Genomic DNA, 6,244 nt, shown 5'->3' on the forward strand with positions numbered 1-6,244 from the left:
TTGTCTACCTTTTACTGAACGTTGCTGCGTAGGGGTTTCTTTAGCAGGTGCCTAGTTCACGCACCCATGCTGATAGCTGTTGATTGGTGACAAAGGCTGAAATTTGCCCTCCAATATCGCAATTGGACGTCCACCGTGTGGTGACAGGTGGCCTTTCAGATGAATCACATTTTATGCTCCATCGGACATGTGGGCTGTGGCATGTACGGCCCAGCGACAATCGTCTTAAGGGCCAAGGGGGAAGTAGAGCGCATTATGATCTGGAGAATGTTTTCATGGTATTTCTGGATGATCTAGTCATTCTGTATACCTCTACGTTGAGGTCTCGTGTACCAGTACATGCCACCTGTTTTTCTTCGTGACGATAGCGTCTGACAGCAGGACAATGCAACGTGTTGCACAGCTGGCAGTGTACGTGTTTGGTTCGAAGAGGACCCTGGCCACCAGACAATCTCCCCTCTCCTCCCCCCCCCCCTTCGGATTTAAACCCAATCGAGAATCTGTGGGCCACTTATATTGGGTTGTTCGCACACTGGATCCTCAACCGAGAAACTAGCGCATCTTGGTACGGCACTGGAGTCGCCACTGCTCCAGGTCCCTGTTGGTACCATCCAGAACCGTACTGAGTCTCTTCCTGCACGTCCGCGCTGCGAAAGGTGGCTTTCAGACTTTTGGCAAGTGGCCACATTTATGTGACTGTGCCATGTACATGTAAAACGAGTTGCGGATATAATTAATAGTTGTTGTTGTTGTTGTTGTGGTCTCCAGTCCTGAAACTGGTTTGATGCAGCTCTCCATGCTACTCTATCCTGTGCAAGATTCTTCATCTCCCAGTACCTACTGCAACCTACATCCTTCTGAATCTGCTTGGTGTATTCATCTCTTGGTCTCCCTCTACGATTTTACCCTCCACGCTGCCCTCCAATGCTAAACTGGTGATCCCTTGATGCCTCAGAACATGTCCTACCAATCGATCCCTTCTTCTAGTCAAGTTGTGCCACAAACTCCTCTTCTCCCCAATTATATTCAATACCTCCTCATTAGTTACGTGATCTACCCATCTAATCTTCAGCATTCTTCTGTAGCACCACATTTCGAAAGCTTCTTTTCTCTTCTTGTCCAAACTATTTATCGTCCATGTTTAACTTCCATACATGGCTACACTCCATACAAATACTTTCATAAATGACTTCCTGACACTTAAATCTATACTCGATGTTAACAAATTTCTCTTCTTCAGAAACGCTTTCCTTGCCATTGCCAGTCTACATTTTATATCCTCTCTACTTAGACCATCATCAGTTATTTTGCACCCCAAATAGCAAAACTCCTTTACTACTTTAAGTGTCTCATTTCCTAATCTAATACCCTCAGCATCACCCGACTTAATTCGACTACATTCCATTATCCTCGTTTTGCTTTTTTTGATGTTCGTCTTATATCCTCCTTTCAAGACGCTATCCATTCCGTTCAACTGCTCTTCCAAGTCCTTTGCTGTCTCTGACAGAATTACAAAGTCATCGGCGAACCTCAAGGTTTTTATTTCTTCTCCATGAATTTTAATACCTACTCCGAATTTTTCTTTTGTTTCCTTCACTGCTTGCTCAATATACAGATTGAATAACATCGGGGAGAGGCTACAACCTCAGTTTCCCCTTGCTTTCAACCGTTCGCAGTACCAGCACAGCAAGGCCGTTTTGGTTAGTGTTACAAGGCCAGATCAGTCAATCATCCAGACTGTTGCCCCTGCAACTACTGAAAAGGCTGCTGCCCCTCTTCAGGAACCACACGTTTGTCTGGCCTCTCAACAGATACCCCTCCGTTGTGGTTGCACCTACGGTACGGCTATCTGTATCGCTGAGGCACGCAAGCCTCCCCACCAACGGCAAGGTCCATGGTTCATGGGGGGGGGATAATTATAGTTTATATTATATGGTATATATAGTTTATAGTATAGTACATATTATAGTTAATAGTAAACAAGTAATAAATTGAAACTTTGTGTCTAATGCTGTAGTTTTACCGCACGGACAGCCAAAATGCAGCAGGCAATAAACTTCTTTTTCCTTTCATTATTTTGTGAGGGTGTCAGCGAAAAAGTTTACGAAATTGTTTGAAATTAAGTGTAAAGTTTGTTAGAAGTCAAGTGCTCTCGTTCTGTAATCGTGGAGGAGTAAAGACAGTGTAATTAGTGCACCGTGAGTTACGCTGCTTCAAGGCATAAAAACACAGTTTTTAACTTTAATGCATTTATTGACCGGTTTCAACAGCCTTATGCTGCATCATCTGATCCAAGGGAGAAACAATGGAGGACGGGTGGAGGGAGACTACAATCCATAAGACGGATATGTAACATATACATTATTCCACGTATTCCACTTACCTTCTGGAACTTGTTTTAAGATTGTCATATTACATTACATTACATGCAACCGAAGCATAAAAATCATTCCCCACGTATACATGTCTTGATAAAAATCTAGTCGGTCAAATACATACAGTTGGTAAAATGCACAGAAATGATAGAAACCACACAATTAAAATCCTTATACCATCCGTGCAAGTTGGTGGCGAACACGATTCTCACAAGCTTGACGCATAGCACTACGCTGTCGTCGGAATGTTAACAAAGAAATTAGAATTATATTAATACCCTCAGCTGCGCATGGGTGTTGATATATATCAACGGGGGCAGGTGAAAATGTGTCCCCCGACCGGGACTCGTACCCGGGATCTCCTGCTTACATGGCAGACGCTCTATCCATCTGAGCCACCGAGGGCACAGAGGATAGTGCGCCTGCAGGGACTATCTCGCGCACGCCTCCCGCGAGACTCACATTCTCACCTTGTATGTCCACACACTACATTCGTAGTGTCCCACCCCAACACACTCATTTCTCGTGGAAGACATTCTCCCAAGTCCTGTAAGAGTTCGGGGTATATGTGTGCATCTGTACAGAAGAAGGAGGTCATGGCCGGTATCGCCAGAACTATAACGTATATGGGTATGCTGTCCGTTTTTTTGGACATGTCCAACAGAACACACACCATACCCATATAAGTTATATTAACAAAGAGGCGGCAGACTCCGCTACGAAGCTATCTCGTCTCTGCAAGCCGGACACTGTGGTTACAAACAATGAATGAAGGTGCACACAAAGAAAGATGGATTTTTCCAAGTGACGAATATAACAGTTAGGGATGTCACTTGGCCATACATAGAAAATTACTATGAGCCTATGATCCATGTAAAATATTTACTAGTTACATGCTATATGCTTATTGACGGTGGGGGAAAACATCAGTAATAAGCAAAAACTTAAAAGAACCACTATATCTAATTTACGAAGCAATATGACGTCAAAGGATTAATTAATTAAACCTGAAACGCAAGATATGATGATAGTAAAGTTTTAAATACGGTCAATGATCGCATGAAATACTGAACAATAAATTTTTGTTGCCTCTGGAAGCCATTGGTAGGCAGCCTGCAATTGTGGCTGTACACCGTTCTAGCTGTTTACTAGCATAGATGAACTGCAACGCCCGTAAGGAGCTACAGACCTCCAAAGTTGCCTGACCTCACGGTACGTCACGCTTTTGTGGGTGATGATGTAACACTCAGGCTATGTGCCTCCCCTTCCAGCATCTATTTGTATCTGCGACGCAGCACAGGAATACCGGTGAATGCTGAAACTGCAGACATGCTCGCAAAAGTATGGGACAAGTTTGATTATTATCCAGGGGAGTGCTATTGAACTTTGACCCTAAACGGAATTGTAACAAGTAGCCCAAAGTTTTTTGTACATGCGTGTAATAATATAGTGTTAGAAAGTAAGATGCCTCTTTTGAAAATATGAACTCTGTAGTCCTATGTGTAAGTTTAAATTTACCTCGAGTTTCTCTCTTCAGTCATATAGAGGTTCTCAAAGGACAAATGGTCTATATATTCAGGGATATGACATGGACGATTTTTTGAAGCAATAAACTTCGTTGCGAGATAGGCTTTATTCCGAATGGTTTCCAAGACGGAACACATTTAGTGGACATTGTTATTTGTTTATTTTCTTGTGTTACTAAATACATTGTCAGGTTCAGATATGTACAAATATACGTTAGTGATACAACGTGCGTTTTACAAAGTATTAATTGAAAAATAGTTATTTTTAACACGTTCACCACAAAGGATTATCGTTCACGTCAAGTTCCATCTGTTATGCAGCTCACAATAAATTTTCGAATATCCCACCGTCACCTTCAATGCATTTTGCACCCTTGCTAGAACACGAGTTGCTTGTCTGTGCGCCTCTTCAAATTCCCTAATGAGGGCAGCAGCATCAATGACGCGATCAAGTAGTTCATCTCGCGTATTTTTGCTCACTTCAAACTTCGTTCGTCCCCAGAACAAAAATCTAATGGGGTAACTTCTGGTGATCTCGGTGGCCAGATAATTGCACTACCACAACCAATCCAGCGATTGGGGTACCGCGGTTGAGATGTTGCTTCAGTCACCTAGTAAAATCTGGAGCGGTTTCACCATGCTGGAAGTACATTGCTAGAGGAACATGCAGAACGTGTTCAACAAACAAATTTTCCAAAAAATTCAAGCATCTGTGACTGTTACGTGTATTGTTGATTCCATTCCGTGTAAACGTGTCTTCATCAGTGTTAATGGAATCAAATGAGGATTGTCATTTAACCAGTGACAATATTCAAGTTGTGTGGCATTGCCGTTAAGCTGCAGATTCTGGACACGCTGTATGTGAAATGGGTACAAGTTCTCCGCATGTATTTGTTATTCGCTATAAACGTTTTCGTGACGTCCAGAAAGTAATTGCGCGCCGGTAGTAGGACTACGGTGCACCATTTCAACGCCTGTTGCTCTTCCATAGGTTGTTGAAGTACAGTTTAAGAAAAAAAAATGGGAAGTCGGGAGAATACCTGTTTCACGAAAAGTGCAGAAAACTCTGCTAATCACTCTACGATCAGGAATTCGACGTGTCGGAAAGCGCCGACGATATTCTTTGACAGCAAAAGGAGGACTACCATCTCAGAAGCCCTAAACATACATCATATCTGCTTATTATTCATTAATGTACATGCTTGGAATTTTAGCCAGCGAGTGTACAAACATAGTTAACCGATGCTTCTCTCTGACACGCTCTAAATCCCTCACATAACCTCCCTCATAGCACACCATGGACAACTGCACGTTCAACGAGCTAGTTTAACCCTAAGTTACTAAACCGTCGTAAAATTTACGATTGGAGTTGGTACCAATTCGTAGTTCCTGTCAATCTGGTATGGTCAGTTTAGGGCACAAACCCAAACATTTGTATTTATTTTGTGTGTGATGTACCATGGAGACCTTATACTTGTAATTAACTAGTGCATAAAATATAAATTATGACCACCTTTAAATAAAATATAGGGTAATAAAATTTACGATTGTTTAGTGACAATGTAACATTTCCTCCCATTTAGTGTTAGGTTTAATGATAGAAAGACATCCCGAACAAAGAGGCTGAAAGAGATGAGGTAAGTAGGTTGAGGTTGGGTGGGTAAGACATATGGGTGCTCGTCACTGGCCCAAAACCAGATGTACGAGTACATTAAATGTGTTCTGTCTCGGAAACCATACGGGATTGGGCACATGTCCATATGAAGTTCTTTGTTTCACACGATCATTCCTGTCGTGTCCCTAAATACACACACATCAAAAAAAGTTTTGCATCACCTCGGTTCCGAGAGTTCTGGAACCTGTACAGAAAATTGGAACAGACATCAACATACACATCATTTCCGCCCTTTTTATTGCTCATGAAAAACCACACAACGCATGTTGTACCACCATAGAGACCTTCAGAGTTGGTGGTCCGGATTGCTGTACACACCGTTACCTCTAATACCCAGTAGCACATCTTGCATTGATGCATGCCTGTATTCATCGAGGCATACTATTCACAAGTTCATCTAGGCACTGTTGGTCCAGATTGTCCCACTCCTCAACGTCGATTCGGCGTAGATCCCTCAGAGTGGTTGGTGGATCACGTCGTCCATAAACAGCCTTTTTCAATCTATCCCAGGCATGTTCGATAGGGTTCATGTCTGGAGAACTTGCTGGCCACTCTAATCAAGCGACGTCCTTATCGTGAAGGAAGTCATTCACAAGAAGTGCGAAATGGGGTCGTGAATTGTCGTCCATGAAGATGAATGTCTCACCAATATGCTGCCGATATGGTTG

General features: G+C 42.6%; 1 non-coding gene across 1 annotated transcript; it reads right to left on the reverse strand.

Moving 5' to 3' along the window:
* Positions 1 to 2,706: 2,706 nt before the first annotated feature.
* Trnat-ugu (transfer RNA threonine (anticodon UGU)) lies at positions 2,707 to 2,780 on the reverse strand. The gene has a single exon. It is a non-coding gene; the product is annotated as a tRNA-Thr (tRNA).
* Positions 2,781 to 6,244: the final 3,464 nt, after the last annotated feature.

Source organism: Schistocerca cancellata, chromosome 1 (genome assembly GCF_023864275.1).
Source record: "Schistocerca cancellata isolate TAMUIC-IGC-003103 chromosome 1, iqSchCanc2.1, whole genome shotgun sequence".
NCBI lineage: Eukaryota > Metazoa > Arthropoda > Insecta > Orthoptera > Acrididae > Schistocerca > Schistocerca cancellata.